This window comes from Oryctolagus cuniculus, chromosome X (genome assembly GCF_964237555.1).
Source record: "Oryctolagus cuniculus chromosome X, mOryCun1.1, whole genome shotgun sequence".
Classification (NCBI taxonomy): domain Eukaryota; kingdom Metazoa; phylum Chordata; class Mammalia; order Lagomorpha; family Leporidae; genus Oryctolagus; species Oryctolagus cuniculus.
Genome location: NC_091453.1, coordinates 94,177,627 through 94,199,121, shown reverse-complemented (window position 1 = coordinate 94,199,121; position 21,495 = coordinate 94,177,627).

Sequence of the window (21,495 nt, the reverse complement as noted above, 5' to 3'; positions counted from 1 at the left end):
ATGATGTTTTCTAAATTCCTCCATTTTGTTGCAAATGATCAGATTTCATTTTTTTCACTGCTGTATAGTATTCAATAGAGTACATATCCAATAATTTGTTTATCCAGTCTTCTGTCACTGGACATTTAGGTTTATTTCATGTCTCTTGAGAATGGCATGTTCAAGTCCTTTGCCCATTTGTTAACTGGATTATTTGTTTAGTTGTTGTTTAATTTCTTGATCTCTTTATAGATTTTGGATATTAACCCTTTGTCAGTTGAATAGTTAGCAAGTATTTTCTCCCATTCTGTCCTTTTACTCTTGCTGAAGAGACTGTCCTAGCTCCAGGGATTGATTTTCACTCCTTTGTGACAGATAAGTTGGTTGTAGATGTGTGGATTGATTTCTGGATTTTCTGTTCTGTTACATTGGTCTACATTTCTGTTTTGGTGCCAGTTCCATGATGTTTTGATTATCATCCAACTGTAGTATGTCTTGAAATCTGGTATTGTGATACCTCTGGATTTGTTTTTGTTGTATAAGATTGCTTTAGCTATTCAGGATCTCCTGTGTTTTCAGATAAATTTTAGCATGCTTTTTTCTATATCTGAGAAGAATGTTACTGGTATTTTGATTGGGATCATATTGACTCTGTAAATTCTTTTTGGTAGTATGGATATTTTGATGATACTGATTCTTCAATCCATGAACATGGAAGATTTTTCTCTTTATTTTGGTGTCTCCTTTTATTTTTTCTTTAAGGTTTTATAATTTTCATTGAAGAGATCTTTGACCTCTTTGGTTAAATTTTTTCCAAGGTATTTTATTTTTAATAGCTATTGTGAATGGGATTGATCTTAGAAGTTCGTTCTCTGCCATGGCATTGTCTTTGTATACAAAGACTGTTGATTTTTGTGTATTAACTTTATATCCTGCCACTTTACCAAACACTTTTATAAGTTTCAATAGTCTCTCAATGGAGTCTTTTGGATCCCCTATATATAGAATCATACCATCTGCAAATATGGATAGTATGACCTCCTCCTTTCCAATTTGTATTCTTTGATTTCTTTTCTTGCCTAATGGCTCTGGCTAAAGTTTACAGGAGTGTATTGAATAGCAATGGTGAGAGTGGGTATCCCTGTGTGGTTCCAGATCTTAGTGGGAATGCTTCCAACGTTTCCCCATTCAATAAGCTTCTGGTCATGGGTTTGTCATAAATTGCCTTAATTTTTTCTGAAGAATGTTCTTTCTATACCCAGTTTACTTAATGTTTTCATCATGAAACAATGCATTTTTTCAAATGCTTTCTCTGCACCTATTGAGATAATCATATGGTTTTAGTTCTTCTGTTTGTTAATGTGATGTATCATGTTAATTGATTTGGTTTTTTTTTTTTTTTTGACAGGCAGAGTGGATAGTGAGAGAGAGAGAAAGGTCTTCCTTTTGCCGTTGGTTCACCCTCCAATGGCCGCCATGGCTGGCGCACTGCGGCCTGCGCACCACACTGATCCGAAGGCAGGAGCCAGGTGCTTCTCCTGGTCTCCCATGGGGTGCAGGGCCCAAACACTTGGGCCATCCTCCACTGCCTTCCCGGGCCACAGCAGAGAGCTGGCCTGGAAGAGGGGCAACCGGGACAGAATCGGCGCCCCGACCGGGACTAGAACCCGGTGTGCCAGCGCCGCTAGGTGGAGGATTAGCCTATTGAGCTGCGGTGCCAGCCACATTAATTGATTTGTGAATGTTGAATCATCACTGCATACCAGGGATAAATCCCACTTCATTAGGGTGAATGATCTTCCCGATGTGTTGTATTTGATTAGCTAGTATTTTGTCAAATATTTTTCCATTTGTGTTAATCAGGGAATCTTTCTCTATTGTTTATTTTTCTGGTTTAGGAATTAAGGTGAAGCTAGATTTATAGAAGAAGTTTGGGAGGATTCCCTCCCTTTCAGTTGTTTTGAATAATTTGAGAAGAATTATAATTAGTTCTTCTTTAAATGTCTCATAGAATTCAGCAGTGGGGCCATCCAGTACTGGGCTTTCCTTTGTTGGGAGTGTCATTATTACTGATTCAATCTCCTTCTTGGGTTATTGGTTTGTTTGATTTTCTATGTCTTCATGACTAAACTTTGGTAGATTGTGTTTGTCCAGGAATCTATCCATTTCTTCTAAATTTCCTGAATTATTAGCATACAGATTTTTGCAGTAATTCCTGATGATTCCTTTTCTTTCTGTGGTATATGTTGTTACACTTCCTTTTTCATCTCTGATTTTATTGATTTGGGTCTTCTTCCTCTTTTTTTCATTAATTGAGCCACCAGTGTATCGATTTTTTTTTTATGTTTTCAAAGAACCAGCTCTTCATTTCACTGATCTTTTTTATTAAATACAGACTTATAAAACTTTTCATTGCATTTCCCCTGAAAGACACAAGTGGGGAAATTCACAAAATTTCTTGCTGCCACCGAAAATATATAATAGCAGAAACTTGCACAAATCTTCTTCTGGTCAGAAATTATTCATTAAACAATTATTTTGGAAGCAGAGACTATATGCCAGATCTTCTTCTAGGTACTTGAGTTATATCACTGAAGAAAACAGACAGTATTCCCTGCTCTGGGACAAGGATGGGGGTAGATGACATTAGACAGTAAGTAGTATGTTAATTATATCACATGTGAGAAAGTGCTAATTATATGAAGATAAAAGCAAATTGAGTTTATTAAAAGCTATGTGGATATTAGTTATAATTGTGAGTCAGGTGACTTGAGTAGAATTCATTGAGAGAGGTGATATTTGATCAAAGACTTCAAGGAATGAGGAAGTAAGCGTGTGGTTATCCAAAGGGGTGCTTTGCATTGTCAAGGCCATAAAGTAGAAATCCTGGTGGATTTCTTGAATACCAGGAGGTCAGTGCTTCTGGAGCAGAATGACTGAGAGGCAAAATGCCAGGAGATGAGCACAAAGTAGTGAAGAGGAGAATATTCACGTACGACCTTGTAGGCCATCATAAGGACTTTGAATTTTTATACTAAGCAGAATAGAACCATTAGAATGTTATGGGCAGAATAGTGACATGATATGACCTTTAAAAGATAACTTTAGTGCCAGCACCGCAGCTCAATAGGCTAATCCTCTGCCTGTGGTGCTGGCACACCGGGTTCTAGTACTGGTCGGGACGCTGGATTCTGTCCCGGTTGCCCCTCTTCCAGGCCAGCTCTCTGCTGTGGCCAGGGAGTGCAGTGGAGGATGGCCCAGGTGCTTGGGCCCTGCACCCCATGGGAGACCAGGAGAAGCACCTGGCTCCTGCCTTCGGATCAGTGCGGTGCGCCGGCCGCAGTGCGCCAGCCATGGCGGCCATTGGAGGGTGAACCAACGGCAAAAGGAAGACCTTTCTCTCTGCGTCTCTCTCTCTCTCACTGTCCACTCTGTCTGTCAAAAAAAAAAAAAAGATAACTTTAGTGTCTTCGATAAAACAGACTGGCAGGAATAACAAAAGAGTAGAAACAGATCAGTTAGAACAATATTTCCTCTCTGCTGTGGCCCGGGAGGGCAGTGGAGGATGGCCCAAGTGCTTGGGCCCTGCATCCGCATGGGAGACCAGGAGAGACACCTGGCTCCTGGCTTCGGATCAGCATGGTGCGCCGGTCACAGCGCACTGGCTGCAGTGGCCATTGGAGGTGAGCCAACGGAAAAGGAAGACCTTTCTCTCTGTCTCTCTCTCTCTCACTGTTCACTCTGCCTGTTAAAAAAAAAAGAACAATATTTCTGTCTAGGGGAGAGGTGTTGATAGCTTGGACTAGGGAAGCAAAATTAGAGATCATAAGAAGTTGTCAGAATATGAACATACTCTGAAAATAGACCCAGATGAAAGATTGAATGTAGATTATGAGGGGAAAACGGAAGTCAAGGGTGATTCTATTATTTTGGTCCTAAACCACTGGACAAGCACTATTTTCCTTTTCTAAGATACATAAGACTGTGGGAGAAATAAGTTTGCTAAGGAAGATATGAAATTTCATTTTAGAAATGCATATTGAGTTGGGAGATGCCTACTTGATATCAAGTGGAGATGAGAATAAGCAGTTGTATGGAAACCAGTTCAGAAACCATTGTAGAAATCTGGAGAAACAACTGCTAGAAATACAGCTTGGAAAGTTAACAAGGAAGAATGTTATACTGAAATCCAAATTGAAAAAATCAGTTAAGTGTTTTGCATGATGCTGGTTAAGGCTTCTCAACTAACAAGCAACTTAACAACTAACAGATAATTAGCAAGACTGACATTCTGGGTTAGAAAATTCTTTGATGGTGGTAGTGGTGGTTGTGCTATGTAAGTTATGAAGTTTAGCAGCATCCCTGGATTCTACTGCCTAAATGGCAGTCAGGCCTGCCTCTACCCACCTAAGTTGTAGTTCCTAAGTTGTAACAATCAGAAATGCCTCCAAACACTTCTAAGTGTAGCATGGTAGTAAAAGTGAGCCTGAATTGGGAGTTACTGTATTTTATCAAGTGAACTCAAGACTGGAAATTGACCATTGATGTTAATGAAGTGGAAGTCATAGATAACCTTAAGAAAAGCAGTTTCAGTGAAATATTAGTGGGTGAAAGATGAGAGAAAATGGATTTAAGAAAAAAAGAGGAGTTGGAAACTGCAGTATATTAACATTTCTTTAAAACATTTTGCTGAAAAGGAAAGCAAATAAGTGCAGTATTAATTAGTGTGAGAAATTAAGACTGAAGTATATTGTTTTTTTAAGATGGGGGAAATAATAGCATGCTTATATACTGATTGAATTATCCAGGATAGCGAGAAACATTTAACGATGTAGAAGACAACACTTGAAAGGATTCGTTTGAAAAATGGAGACAGCATGAGACCTGGTGCACTAGGGGAGGAGTAGACTTTATATAGCAACATGACTATTTCATCTTTGCTAGCAAATAGGAAGGTAGAGATTATGGCTGCAGAACTATTAGGAGGGTAGACATGGTTTGGGTGGGAAATGTAGAAACTTTTTTCTGATTACTTCAACTTTCTCAATGATGAGGAGTTGAAGGATTAGTCTCATGAGGATAAGGATTGAAGTATTGACAGTTTGAGTAGTGAAAAAAAATATGAAACATTCATTTAAAAATGAGATAAGTTGGGAGTTTTATTATAATTGTCCATCATCATTAAGTGTACATTTGAGAATCATGGTCATGAGTTTAAAGTGAGCTACTTCAGCCGGCACCATGGCTCAATAGGCTAATCCTCCGCCTTGCAGCGCCGGCACACCTGGTACTAGTTCCGGTTGGGGTGCCGGATTCTATCCTGGTTGCCCCTCTTCCAGGCCAGCTCTCTGCTGTGGCCAGGGAGTGCAGTGGAGGATGGCCCAAGTGCTTGGGCCCTGCACCCCATGGGAGACCAGGAGAAGCACCTGGCTCCTGCCTTCTGATCAGCGCGGTGCGCTGGCCGCAGCGTGCCGGCCGCGGTGGCCACTGGAGGGTGAACCAACAGCAAAGGAAGACCTTTCTCTCTGTCTCTCTCACTGTCCACTCTGCCTGTCAATAAATAAATAAATAAATAAATAAAGTGAGCTACTTAATGTTATTGGGTATGTTTCTTTAGTCAAGTTCAACTGCAATGGTGCAGACATGAAATAGGCAGAGTTAGTGTATTAGTCTGCTATTTCCACCATAACAAAATACCACAGACGAGATGGCTTATGGTTCTGGAGCCTGGGAATTTCTATATCAAGGTTTTTCAGCATTCAGTTTCTGATGGGAACTCTCTTCCTGGCCTGCATATAACCACTTTGTACTCATGTGACCTTTTCTTTGGGTTAGATATCTCAAGATAGTTATATCTTCTTCTTATTACACTGCTAGACCTATTGTATCAGAGCTCTAGTTTTATGACATCATTTAACTTTAATTACTTCCACTATCTCCAAATATAGTTACACTGGAGTTAGGGCTTCAGCATATGAATTTGGGGAGGGATACAATTGAATGCATAGCCATTGGATATGGGTAAAGTTACACTTTTGACAAAAGAGGATGAAGATATGAGAGATGGCAGGGGAGTATTGCCCAATACTATATGAAAATCAGTAAATATATTGATTGATCATGTATTTAAGCTAGGCAAAGGGAGGGAGGAATTCCAAGTAGGGATCAAAAAACACACAGTAGGATCAATGGCTTGGAAGCCTCAGATCAAACATTTCTGAGGTTAAGGTGTTTTAGAGCATAAGATGAAAACAAATTATAAAAGGTGATTGGAAAATAGTAGTTGAAACAGATTTGGGGGACATAGCAGTTATTTAGAGTGGCAAGCTCTGGATTGTGACCTTGCAGTGGATACTAAAATACCTTACATTTCTGTTCAAGACTGGGGCAATCATTTGCTTAGCTTCTGGGAGTGTTACCTGCTGAAAGCTCAAGCACTCTGAGTCTTTTCCTGAGTAATGCCCTCCATGGAGGGCCGCTGTCCTGGCCAAAGTATGTGCCAATCTGGAAGCATCTCAAGCCTAATAACTGTTTAATTTAAAATGGTGAAGGGCAATCTCAGCTCCAGAACTCCCTGTGGCATTAAATGAAGCCTTTGTCACTGTTGCTATACAGTTGAACTTGCTCATACAATCCTGCTGCTTTCATTCCTCCATACATGTTACTTCAGAGAACATTACTTAATAAACTTCTTACATGCAGATATCCATTTCAGAGATTGTTTCACAGAGATTCAGACTCACAATAGTTGGTATTAGGCATGCTCTGAGGAAGTAGACCTTTAAATGGGATATTGGAGCCAGACCACTCATTAACTGGTTGAAAATAAGAACACTGTCACTGGTAGTAAGTGAGAAATGAATAAACTTTGGCTTGTTTGAGCAATACAATTTTTTAAATCCTCAGCATATAATAAATTGTACTGGCAGTTGCCATATCTCAGGAGCTTGAGAGATTCAGGGAAGGCCATAATATTAAGTAGAGATAAGGATAGTAGTAATGGATGCCTGTTGCTGAGTATGATAGATGCACTGAAGAAAGAAGGAAAGGGTGAGGGTGATTAATCACCAATTTAAGATAAAGTGTGAAAGTCACAGGAATTTGGAAGCATTTAAAAAGATTTTCATTTTTTGCAACCAGAGGATCAGGCCCAGGACTTAATTATAAGGACAGTGCAAGTCCAGTGAAGGGTTATGTTCCACCCCCAGCAAGTTTAATAAACCAAGGTATAGGACCTAGCTGAGAAGGAGAGAAGGCCTGAGAAGTGAGGTGAGGGCATCTGGTCAATACCCTTGATTTCTACAACAGAAATGAACTTTGAAAACATAGCGTTAATTGAAGAAGCTGGACACAAAAGGCCACATATTATATGCTCCCTATTCATAGGGAGCAGAAGATGATAGCTAAAAGGTGGGAAGAATTTCTATGTTCCTGAAGTTGTAATTGTGAAATGTATGAAGTTTGTAACTGTAAAACTGTATAACTCTGCACACATTCCTATGGATTTATTTCTTAGGATACAGTTTAAAAACTTGCCAGGGGACCCCAAATCCCTTTAAGCTGGGTGGTAAAAACAGCATTTTAAGTGTTAAAGTAAGCATATGGATAGGATTAAGTGTTAAAGTGATCATATAAATAGGATTAACTGTTCAGTAATAATAATAGATAGAATTAAAAGAAGCAAATGCTCCAACATGGGAAGCAGTTCATACAGCAGTCTCATAGAATGGCAATCACTTTAAGTAGCACTCTGACCTCAGAATCAGCCCTTCTGGCTGAAAAGCCCATGAGAACATTTCAGACATGGAAAGTCAAGACACTGTAGCAAAAAGTGTCCTACATGAAGGACCTCTATGGGTGAGACGCCAGTGGAAAGAAGTGGTCATCAAAGAAGGATGTACTTTTCTCTGTAAGGAGGATAGAACTTCCACCTTGCTCAAAGCCTTGTCTAAATATGGAAGGGGTTTGTGGATTCAAAAGGCCTCCATAACCTAGGCAGCTCATATCAAGAGCCCCAGGTGATCATTGATGTTATACATAAGAGTGTTAATTGTTAAATTTACAACAGGAGTCACTGTGCACTAACTTCCCATGCAAGACCTCTGTCCTCAAAGAGTCAGATTATGTGAGTTAATAGTAAAACCTGTTCTCTCAGTTCATCAAAGAAGGAGGTACCTTTCTCTGAAGGGAGGAGAGAATTTCCACTTTGACTATGACCTTGTCTATATATGATCAGAGTTGGGGAACTCAAAAGGCCTCCATAGCCTTGGCAACTCATGACAAGAGCCTAGGGTGATTACTGATGCCATAAACAAGAGTGTCAATTTGTTAAGTCAACACCAGGAGTCACTGTGCACTTACTCCTCATGTAGGATCTTTGTCCTTAGTGTGCTGTACATTGAAATTTAATGCTATAACTAGTACTCAAACAGTATTTTTCACATTATGTTTCTGTGCGGGAGCAAACTGTTGAAATCTTTACTTAATATATGCTAAATTGATCTTCTGTATAGAAAGAGAATTGAAAATGAATCTTGATGTGAATGGAAGGGGAGAGGGAGTGGGAAAGGGAAGGGTTGCGGGAGGGAAGGAAGTTATGGGGGGTAAAAAGCCATTGTAATCCATAAGCTGTACTTTGGAAATTTAAATTCATTAAATAAAAGTTAAAAAAAATTTAAAAAAAGAAAAAGAAAAAAACCTCTTCTCAAAGTTTACTTCGTTTCAGTTTAATAAATGGAGAATATTCTTATGTCTCATAAGCTATAGTTATGTCTAAGTGCTTGCAAAAGATGTGTCATTCTTGGGTTCTTCTTCGAAGTTAATTAAGTTTCTAATATATACTAGAAACTTATATATAATATATATATATACACATATATATATATAAACTACCTAAGATTTATTTTTATTGAATTAAAAAGTTTTTTCCTTATTATAAAAATAATCATCCTGTGTTTTATTGCACAGTAGTATAACAATAGTTAGTAATATTATATTGTTAGCATAATAAAATAAAGGGTGTTGGATTTCTTTTTGATTGATGAAAATAGTCTAGAATAGGCTGTGTTACAAATATCTGCAAATATACTGAAAACATTGAATTCCACACCCCAAACGTGGTGTCGTCCCATCCCTGCACAAGGGCCCCTGGAAACTGACAGGAAGAAGGTGACACCTTGACACCAGTAGAGGCTGCATTTCTTGTGCATACATGTGATCAGGGGATTTTACCAGAGGGGAAAATCCATGTTCACCATTGACCTTGTGTCTGCCTAAGAGAGTTGACTAGGGGCTGGGCACCCAGTTAGGACTATGAGGTGCCCACATTCTGATAACATATCAAAGACTCCAAGGCTCAAAGTGCCAAGATGGAGCACCCACAGGCAATTGGCTCTGGGAATGTCTCTGTTCTCAATGTGCATGGGACATATGTGTGTGTCAGAGTGGGTCCTCTACATTCCATGATTGTGGGAGCCTTGTCTGCTATGGCTGCGGGAATTCTGTGACTACACAATAGAGCACAAGATGTAGCTGGGTGTCTGGGCAATCACCATGTCTGGCAGCAGAGGCTCTGAGCTCTCTGGTGGCCTGGAGTGGGTCATTGCAGAAGGTTCCTCATTCACACTGAGAACAACATGGATCCTTTGTGCAGTTCATATGCCAGCGTGGATAGGGGTTTGTACCCACTGTGGGCTAACCCCAGTCACTGATCACCTTGGAAAGGAGGAGGTGAAGTTGTGATTACATCAACAGGCATGATCATACCTTCCTTCTTTTTGAAAATAGAGATCTACCATGCCCAACTTGAGTGTCAATCTGGGTTCTCCCACCATACTTGAGCACTGACCAGAGCTCCATGGCCATATCCAGCACATGCCTCCACTAAGCCATAGAACCATAATTCAATGATAAAATCCAACAAAGGAGAAAATAAGCAAGCATTTCCACAAAAGCCTGAAAATAAATATAGAAATATAAGAAACATGAACAAGGAAGACAACATGACTCCCCCAAGGGAACACAAAGCTTCAATATTACAATGTTAAGATAAAGAGATTGAAGAAAATTCTGGAAAAGAAAATCAAAAGAATCATTATAGGATTACTCAGAGGCAATGATATGCAAATTCATGAGTTAAAGAAATCCCTACATGATATAGGTGAAAAATTTTCCCATGAGATTGAGATTTTGAAGAGAAATCAGGCTGAAATATTAGAAACAAAAAAATTCAACATGTCAAATAAAATTACAATGGAATGCCTTAACCACAAATTGTTGAGGTAGAAGAACATTTGTACTAGAAGATAAATACCTCAGGCCAAAAATAGAAAAAGAAATCAGAAAAATTAAAAAAATTTTTTTAAAATTTAAAAATTTTAAATTTGAGATTTAAAAGATACTATCATGTGATGCAGCATGTGGGGCTTAGGAGTTCCTGAAGGTGTGGTAAGAGAGAATGGGTTAGGAGGCATATTCAGTGAAATAATAACAGCAAATTTCCCTAATTTGTAGAAAAGAACATCCAACTACATTTAGACATAGAACTCCTAATAGACATACCCAGAAAAGATCTTCACCAGGACACATTATAGTCAAACTTTCAACAGTGAAACAAAAAGAAAAAAATTCTAAAATGTGAGTGAGAGAAATGTCAGATTAACTTCAGAGGCACTCCAATAAGTCTGAGTTGATTTCTCATCAGAAGCCCTACAGGCTAGTTAGAGAATATAGAGACATATTCCAAGTCTTAAAATAGCTATCAAACCTTAATACTGTACCCTGCAAAGCTCTCATTTATGAATGAAGGTGAAATAAAGACCTTCCATAACAAACAGAAATTGAAAGGATTTGTAACCACTTGTCCAACCTTACAAATGATGCTTAAGGATGTGCTACACACACAAACATAGAAAGAAATAGTCATCATCATGAAAGAATGCAAAGGCGGAAAATGTCCTGGTAGAATTAAAAACATGATCCAAAAACAAACAATAGTATTATTTATGGAAAAATGGCTGGGCAAATTGTTACTTACCAATAGTAACCTTGAATGTAAATGGCCTAAATTCTCCAATTAAAAGATACAAACTGGCTGAATAGATTAAAATAATGACCCATCTATTTGCTGCCTACAAGAAAAACACCTCACCAACAAAGGCACATGCAGACTGGAAGTGAATGGATGGAAAAGATATACTCCATATTAATGGAATTCAAAAATGAGTGGCTGTGGCTATCCTAATATCAGACAAAATAGACTGTAATGCAGTCTTTTTTAAAAATATTTTTTATTTGAGAGGCCAAGTTACTGACAGAAAGAAAGGTCTTCCATCCACTGGTTCACTCACTGAATGGTCACAATGACTGGAGCTAAAACGATCCAAAGTCGGGAACCAGGACATTCTTCTGGGCCTCTCATGTGGGTTCAGGGACACAAGCATTTGGACCATCTTCTACTGCTTTCTCAGGCCATTAGCAGAGACCTAGAGAGGAAGAAGAGCAGCCAGTACACAAACCAACACCCATATGGGATACTGGTACCCATTTGGGATGCCAGCATCATAGGCAGAGGCTTAACCTACTAGTCCACAGAGCTGAACCCCACAAAAACTGTTAAAGGAGACAAGAAGGGTGTTATGTAATGATTAAGGGATAAATGCAACAAGAAATGTGATTATAATAGATGTATACGCATCCAATGCCAAGGTGCCTGGCTATTTAAAACAAATATAAATGGATCTAAAGGGAAACATAAATTCCGATATAATAGTATTGGGGAACTTCACTACCCCCACTTTCATCAATGGACAGATCAACTAGACAGAAAATCAACAACAACAACAACAACAACAACAAAAAAAAAACAGAGGTAATCTACACTATAGACCAAATGGACATAACTGATATGTACGGAACATTTCATCCCACAGTTGAAGAATGTACATTCTTTACTTCAATGCATGGAACTATCCCAAGGATACACCATATGATAGAAAATAAATTAAGTCAGCAAATTCAAAAAAGTCAAAATCATCACATGCATCATTTCTGACTACAATGCAATCACGTTAGAAATTAACAACCTAAGAATATCTAGAAAATATGCAAACACATGGATACTGAATAACATGCTCTTGAATGAACAGCAGGTCATAGAATAAATCAAAAGGGAATTTAAAAAATTCCTGGAAACGAATGAAGACAACAGAACATATTAAAATTTATGGGATACAGTAAAAGCAGTGTTGAGAGAGGTTTATAGCAATTAGTTCCTACCATCAAGAAATTGGAAAAGCATCAAATCAATGAGCTATCCATGCATCTCAAGAATCTAGAAGAAGGACAACAAACCAAACCCAAAATTAACAGGAAGAAGAAATAATTAAAATTAGAAAAGAAAATAGAATAAAAAATACTATACAAAAGATCAGTGAAATGAAGAAATTAAAAAAATACTGACAAACCATTGGCCCAACTAACACCCCCAAAAAATAAATAAAAAGAGGGAGAAGACCCAAATCAATAAAATCAGAGATGAAAAGGGAGATGTAACAATAGATACACAGAAATAAAAATAATCATCAGGAAATTACTACAACGAGCTATATGCCAACGAATTGGAAAATCTAGAAGAAATGGATTGCTGTCTGGACACATACAACCCACCAAAATTGAGTCATGAAGATGTAGAAAACCTAAACAGACCCATAAACAAGATGGAGATTGAATCAGCAATAAACACCTTCCAAACAAAGAGAAACCCAGGACTGACTGGATGGCTTCACTGTGGAATTCTACCAGACAACATTTAAAGAACTAATTTCAATTCTTCTCAAGCTATTCAAAACAATTGAAAATGAGGGAATTATCCCAAATTCCTTCAATAAGGCCAGCATCACCTTAATTCTAAAACCAGAAAAAGATACAGTAGAGAAAGAGAACTGTTGACCAACATTCCTACTGAACATAGATGTAAAAATCATCAACAAAATGCTAGCTAATCAAATCCAACAACACATCAGAAAGATTATTCACATGGACCAAGTGGAATTTATCTATGGTATGTAGGGATGTATCAACATACACAAATTGATCACTGTCATATCACATTACCAAATTGAAGAATAAAAACCATATGATTTTCTCAATATATGCAGAGATAGTTTTTGATAAAGCACAATGTCCTTTTGAAATTGGATAGCGAAAGAATATTCCTCAACACAATAAAGGCATTATATGACAAATGCACAGACAGGATCATATAGTATAGGGAAAAGTTGGAAGCATTTCCATTAAGATCCATAGCCAGACAAGGATGACCAATTTCACCATTGCTATTCAATACAATACTGGAAGTTTTATCCAGAGCCATTAGGAAAGAAAAAGAAATAAAAATTATACAAATGGGAAAGGAGGAAGTCAAATTAACCCTGTTTGCTGATGACATGCTTATGTATGTAGAGGGTAACCAAAAGACTCTTTTTTTTTTTTTTTTGACAGGCAGAATGGATAGTGAGAGAGAGAGACAGAGAGAAAGGTTTTCCTTTGCCGTTGGTTCACCCTCCAATAGCTGCCGTGGCTGGCGCACCGCGCTGACCAGAAGGCAGGAGCCAGGTACTTCTCCTGGTCTCCCATGGGGTGCAGGGCCCAAGCACTTGGGCAATACTCCACTGCACTCCCTGGCCACAGCAGAGAGCTGGCCTGGAAGAGGGGCAACCGGGACAGAATTCGGCACCCTGACCGGGACTAGAACCCGGTGTGCCGGCACTGCAAGGTGGAGGATTAGCCTAGTGAGCCGCAGCGCAGGCCACAAAAGACTCTTCTAAGAGACTATTGGAATTCATAAGAGAGTTTGGTAAAGTTGCAGGATATAAAATCAATACACAAAAATCAATAGCCTTTGTACACAGGCAATGTCATGGCTGAGAAAGAACTTTTAAGAGCCAGCCATCTAATTCACAACAATGATTTTAATACTTTGGAATAAATTTAACCAAAGAGGTGAGATATCTCTATGATGAAGATTACAAAACATTAAATAAAGAAATAGAAGAAGACACAGAAAAATGGAAAAATCTTCCATGTTCATGGATTGGGATAATTAATATAAAAATGCCCATACTACCAAAAGCAATTTAAAGATTCAATGTGATCCCAATAAAAATATCTATGGCATAATTCTTAGATTTAGAAAAAACAATGCTAACATTTCTATGGAAACATAAGAGACCCCAAATAGCTAAAGCAATTTTAAACAACAAAACAAAGAGATACTACAACAGGGTAATCATAATCAAAACAGCCTGGTAATAGCACAAAAACAGATGTGTAGACCAATGGAACTGGAAAGAAACTTCAGAAATTAGTACATGTATCTAACAACTAATGTTTGACAAAGCAGCTAAAATCAATCCCTGCAGAAAGGACAGCCTCTTCTACAAATGGTGCTGGGAAAATTGGATCTCCACATGCAGAAGTTTGAAGCAAGACCCTTACATTACACCTTATACAAAAATCACTCAAAACGAATGAAGGATCAAAATCTATAACCTAATACCATCAAATTACTAGAGGAGAACATTGAGGAAACTCTGCAAGATATTGGTATAGGCAGACTTCTGGGGAAAAAAAACAGCAGCACAGGCAATCAAAGCAAAAATTAACAAATGGGATTACATCAAGCAAAGAAGCTTCTCACTGCAAAGAAAACACTCAGCAAAATGAAGAGAGACTTGAAAGAATTGCAGAAAATATTTGCAAGCTATGTAACTGATAAAGGATTAATATCAAAAATCCATAAGGAGCTCAAGAAAATAAACAACAAGAAAACAATCCAGTTAGAAAAGTACAAAGGACTTCAATGGGCATATTTCAAAAGAAGAAATGCAGATACCCAACAGGCACGTGAAAAAAATGCTCAGGATCACTAGCCTTTGGGAAATGTAAATCAAAACCACAATGAGGTTTCACCTCACCCCAGTTAGAATGGCTGTCATATAGAAATCAATAACCAATAAATCCTAATCCACCTTTGGTGATACTGTAAATTAGTACAACCATTGTGGAAGACAGTATGAAGATATATCAGAAATCTGGAACTAGATTTACCATATGATCCAGCCATCCCATTCCTGGAAATGAAATGAAATCAGCATATGAGTTATTGGGGCCGGCGCCATGGCTCACTTGGTTAATCCTCCACCTGCGGCGCCGGCACCCCAGGCTCTAGTCCCGGTTGGGGCACCGGGTACTAATCCTGGTTGCTCCTCTTCCAGTCCGCTCTCTGCGATGGCCTGGGAGGGCAGCAGAGGATGGCCCAAGTGCTTGGGTCCCTGCACCCGCATGGGAGACCAGGAGGAAGTACCCGGCTCCTGGCTTCGGATCGGCGCAGCACCAGCCGTAGCGGCCATTAGAGGAGTGAACCAACGGAAGGAAGACCTTTCTCTCTTTCTCTCTCTCACTGTCTATAACTAACTGTCAAATAAAAAAAAAGAGTTATTGTACCCTTATGCTTAGTGGAACTCAATTCACAATAACTAAGTTATGCTATCAACCCAGATGTCAATTAACTGATGAATGAATAAAGAAATGGTAGTATATACATAGTAAGAATACCACTCAGCCATAAAAAACAATGAAATCCTGTCTTTTGTAACAAAATGGATGTAACTAGAAACCATTAAAAAACTTAGTGAAATAAGCCAGTACCAAAAAGACAAATACTGTATGTTTTCCCTGATCTGTGGTAATTAATAGAGTACAAAAAAATGTAATGTATATGAGTGAAATTGACCTTTTGAGATTCAAAGATTGTTTTCAGCCCTTCTCTTTACTGTTGATGAACAGGTTTTTTATGATTAATGTTTGTTGTTATTCACTTAGTGTAGTATTAATCTTATGAGTGTAAAATAAATTGATCATTGTAAAAATTGTAGGAAAGAATAAGAAAGGAAGGAGGTGGGAAGGTGGAAGTGTGGGTGGGAGTGATGGTAGGATGGGAAGTATCACTGTTCTCTTAAGTCTATATATATGAAATACATAAAATTTGTTCACTTAAAAATTTTAAAATTAAAAGAACGGGTCACTGCATGGAAGAATTTATGTTCTGGTAATGTTGGGCTCTACTACAAGTATTTCCTTTCAAATGGAAGAAAAATGATTTACATAGTTGGGGAAAAAAAGCTCATGGAAAATGGAATTTGAAAGTTTATCTTGTTGCAAAAGGATTTTGAAATCCATGCATAGTTTTTACATAATATGCATTTCATGAGCTTTATGAAGACTTATTTGTATGCATGGTTTTCAAAATATTTTTGTGCCATGTAGAGAGTGTCAGAACTGAATTAGGGTGCCCACATTACCATGCAGTGGGATAAGTTGTCAATTGGGGCACCAGTATCCTATGTCAGAGTGCTGGTTCAAGTCCCTGCTTATCAGCTTCCAATCCAGCTCTCTGCTAATGTACCTGGGAAGGCAGTGGAAGATGGTACAAGTGCTTGGGCCCCTGCCACCCGTGTGGGAGACCCAAATGGAGTTCCTGGCTCCTGGTTTTGGTCTGGCTCAGACTTGGCTATTGTAGCATTTTAGGCCTCTCTCTCTCTGTCATTCTCATGTATCTCTCTTCATCACTTTTATGCACTGCCTTTCAATTTTAGAAAAATGGAATTGAATTCTAGTACACCCAACTGGTATCTACTGGAGTATTCCACCTATTTGGTGTCAGAGGTATTGTTTTGAGTACACAGTAAATGAGAATATGATTACATATCAGGAGTCTCTTTTTCAGCTACAGTTGGCTAGACCACTTCTGCATGAATTTCACCATGGCATGATTCCTGTCTTGAGGGTATCCCTGAATTAGTTGGTCAGTCAGATGCTGGCTACAAACTGTCACCTTGGTTGGAGCCATAATCTCCAGAGTGAGGAGACTTCTGTCCTAGGATGATTCTTCAAAAAAGGATGCTGCTGTGAGCAGTTAGTAGCCAGTAGTCATGACAACTAGAGGATGGCAAAGGGGATCTGGGTGGGCCATTAACAGCATCTCTTCTAGTCATTTCCCTTTTGGAGGAGAACAGGTGGAATAAATTCACATTCAAGGCCTTCAAGTGAAAAGTGAAGCAGTGATGCCCATAGTGGTGAACAAAGGAAGGCCAGAGCACCACCCAACAAGTCCTATACTGTCTCCTCTTGTGCTTCACTTCAAATCCTTGCTACTTCACCTCTCGTTCTATACCTATCAGCGTGTCTGGTTCACACAGGAGCAGGCGCTCTCAATTCCTTCCAGGTGTAGTTTGAATCTTCTGAATCCTGCCCCAGAGTTTCCCTGTTACTGCAAGCAGCAGGAGGCACCCACTGAAATACATTCACTTTCAAGCTTACACAAGTGGGCTTGTATGAGAGACTTAAGGCCAAATGTACCAACTCTTGACTCATGAGAGATAAGTGTTTATCTCTTTCTTTCTCTAGCTAGATATTTCTGAGTTCATTTCTTAAGGCTCCTCAAAAAGTCTTTGATATCAATCACTTACCTGTAAAGATGGGAAACACACTGTCAAATTTTCAAAATAATCTCTGATACTCAAGCTGCAAGGTACTTTGACCAAGCAGTTGTAACAGGAGACAAAGGAGCTGCTTCCCTATACGTAGCATTGTGAGGGATTTACAGAGAAAAGAAACACAAGTGGATGTGGCCCATTTCAGGCCATTAAGTCCTAGTCTCTGAACTGTTGACTGCACGAAGGAACTTAGAGGGAGTGAATTAGTCTCCTGTAGCAGAGAAAAAAGGAGTCAATGTATGTTTGGAGCAGAGAATTTTCTAGTTCTCTCCACCACCTTATATTGGTTCTCCCTCCTTTCCTGTTTCCCACTCTGCCACTCAGACCCACCCTCTGAGATTAAATTACCTTCACAAGGCATTGTCTCTATCCGAGCCTCTGTTTTTATGGAAAACTCATGCTAACACAAAGGGTAATGGTAACCCATTTCTACTCCATATTCTGAGGGCACAGTATCCTAGCCTACATCAGATATCCAACAACACGAAGCAAAATAGTCACATTTCAACTCCTCTATTTATTGTATAAATAATTCTAGTTAATTAATTGTCCATTAGAATTAAAGCAGCATAGTTTGATGTACTGTATTAAAATAGAAATTGTCACACATGAAACTACTTAGTTATTGCATGAGTACTATTTTGATGTGACAGATATTTTACTTTCATTTCTCTGCTTTTATAGAAGCTGTATGCATGAATCCAGTTTTGTAAATCCTTCAACTTTCTCGGCTGAAAAGGGAAAGATGTAAAATATTTTTATTACCATTTTAATGAATTCAGAAAAAGACAAAACAAATAAATCAAAACAAACAAACAAACCCTCTCAATTACCACCAGCTAAGAAAATCTAACAGCAAGCGGACATATGTTGCCTGTTGATGTTGAAACATATATTTCACTTCTTTCTTTCTTATTACTTATTTAGTTCTTTAGTTGATGTGAGGGAGGGGAGAAAAGGACATTAAAAGAGATTCTCCAAGCGTTAATTGTACAAATATTTTGATGATAAAGATCAATTTAGTATTTCACTTCATCAACTCAGAGTTGTCATCACTTCAATCAAATTGCACCAAAATAATATACTATTTGGCAGTTCTGAAAACAAGCACCAGGTGAGTGCTCAATAAATATTTGTTTGAAATACAAAAAGGAGAAAAATTAGGGGAATGGGTTTAAGCTTTGCTTATGTACAGAAAAGCATATTGTTTCCAACTTAGTGTTTCCGATCCCGCGCATGAATAAAAGCTGATGATGGCAATGGTTGAAAAAGCAGCACAGTTAGTAAATATTCTTAGACTGAATCTACAGTTGTTGAAAGCTTTTTCAACAAAAAAGAGCCATTTGTGTCATTTTCAATTTTCATTTGATTTTTATTTTTTGTCCTTTAAAAACCTTTTTAACTATTGCTAATTATTTAAGGAATGAGACAGGCCTTGTGATTGTTTCTGTAGCATTGCAATATTAATTTTCCTGCCAGAAAAACTGTCCAAATATCTTTTGTATAATAAATGGTGCTTACTTATTAATAGGAAGTAGAATTTTTTCTTTTATTGGCTCTTTTGATGTTTTGTTTCAATTAAAGCACAGTCTGCCAGCAGAGGTGTAGGTATCTGCGGCACCACAGCAGCGGCTGCCGAGTTCTTCCTATCAGTGTGCAGTGCACCATAAGGCCTCGAGGCACACAGACTGGCTTCCAAACCTGGCTCTGCCATGGACTGCTTTTCACCATATGACCTCTCATGGCCTCGTTTTTTATCTACAAAGTAGCAAATATATCAATATGTCCCTCACAGAATTGCTCTAAGGGATAAGCACTAATCATAGTGTCTGGGATGTACAAAGAGCTTAAAATCATTGTGCATATTTTTTAAACACAAGGTTCAGACTCATGCATTTTCAATGGAAACATGAGGGTACTTTCAAAAGTTCATGAAAATGTGTGTTGTATTTTCATTCCATTTACCCAACAATCTTTTTTTTAAAAAACTTCAATATTCAAAACATTTTATAAACATTGTCTAATTGATCTTTTTTTAAACTTTTATTTAATGAATATAAATTTCCAAAGTGCAGCCTATGGATCACAGTGGCTTTCCCCCCACCAATAACTTCCCTCCCACCCGCAACCCTCCCCTCTCCCGCTCCCTCTCCCCTTCCATTCACACCAAGATTCATTTTCAATTCTCTTTATATACAGAAGATCACTTTAGTATACATTAAGAAAAGATTTCAACAGTTTGCACCCATATAGAAACACAAAGTGAAAAATACTGTTTGAGTACTCGTTATAGCATTAAATCACAATGTACCGCACATTAAGGACAGAGATCCTACATGAGGAGTAAGTGCACAGTGACTCCTGTTGTTGACTTTACAAACTGACACTCCTGTTTATGGCATCAGTAATCACCCTAGGCTCTTGTCATGAGTTGCCAAGGCTATGGAAGCCTTTTGAATTCACCGACTCTTATCTTATTTAGACAAGGTCATAGTCAAAGTGGAAGTTCTCTCCTCCCTTCAGAGAAAGGTACCTCCTTCTTTGAAGACCTGTTCTTTCCACTGGGATCTCATTCACAGAGATCTTTCATTTAGGTCATTTTTTTTTTTTGACAGAGTGTCTTGGCTTTCCATGCCTGAAATACTCTCATGGGCTTTTCAGCCAGATCCGAATGCCTTTAGGGCTGATTCTGCGGCCAGAGTGCTGTTTAGGACATCCGCCATTCTGAGTCTGCTGTGTATCTCACTTCCCATGTTGGATCGTTCTCTCCCTTTTTTATTCTATCGGTTAGTATTAGCAGACACTAGTCTTGTTTATGTGATCCCTTTGACTCTTAGTCCTATCATTATGATCAATTGTGAACAGAAATTGATCACCTGGACTAGTGAGATGGCATTGGTACATGCCACCTCAGCAAAAGAGACAAGCGCTATAAACAATCATTGAATCTCAAAAAGTCCATTTCACTCCAAAACATTACATTTTAGATATGCTTTTAGTTACCTCAGATCAGGGAAAACATATGATATCTGTCTTTATGGGACTGGCTTATATTTAGTGAAATGAGTCTTTAAAAAATAAAAAAAAAAAAACAGGAAGTTGGAATCAGGAGTGGAGCTGAGACTTGAACCCAGGCATTCCTCTATGGAAGACAGGTGTCATAAGTGCCAAATGTCTGCCCCTCCATAAAATTTCTGAAGCCCCTTCATATACTTCTAAATCGTTTCTTTACAGTTTTACACTGAACCATGGGCTAAGTGATGGTATTCTTTAAAATAAAGCATTAGTTTGTATCACTTTAAAAACCATTTTAGAACATTTGCATAGAAAGATTCAAGGGCTACAATGAGGAAATTATAAATGAACTACAAAATCTTATAAAACTTGATAATATGATGGATTGTTATGGATTGTAATGGTTTATTTTGATTCATAAAATATTTGTTTCTGATTACTTTATGAAGAGAAGCACACATCTACTCATGCATATATAGAAAGTTAGGAAAAGCCAGTAAAGTACAAAGATGAAAATAAAAAAGTTTGTAATGGTAAAAGTACTACTCAAACAGTACTTTATACTTTGTGTGTCAGTGTGGGTTCAAACTGTTGAGATCTTTACTTAGTATATGCTAAGTAGATCTTCTGTATATAAAGATAATTGAAAATGAATCTTGATGGAAAATGGGATGGGAGAGGGAGTGAGAGATGGGATAGTTGCAGGTAGCAGGGAGGTTATGGGGGGAAAAAGCCGCTATAATCCAAAAGTTGTACTTTGGAAATTTATATTTATTAAATAAAAGTAAAAAAATAGCCGGCGCCGCGGCTCACTAGGCTAATCCTCCACCTAGCGGCGCCGGCACACCGGGTTCTAGTCCCGGTCGGGGCGCCGGATTCTGTCCCGGTTGCCCCTCTTCCAGGCCAGCTCTCTGCTGTGGCCAGGGAGTGCAGTGGAGGATGGCCC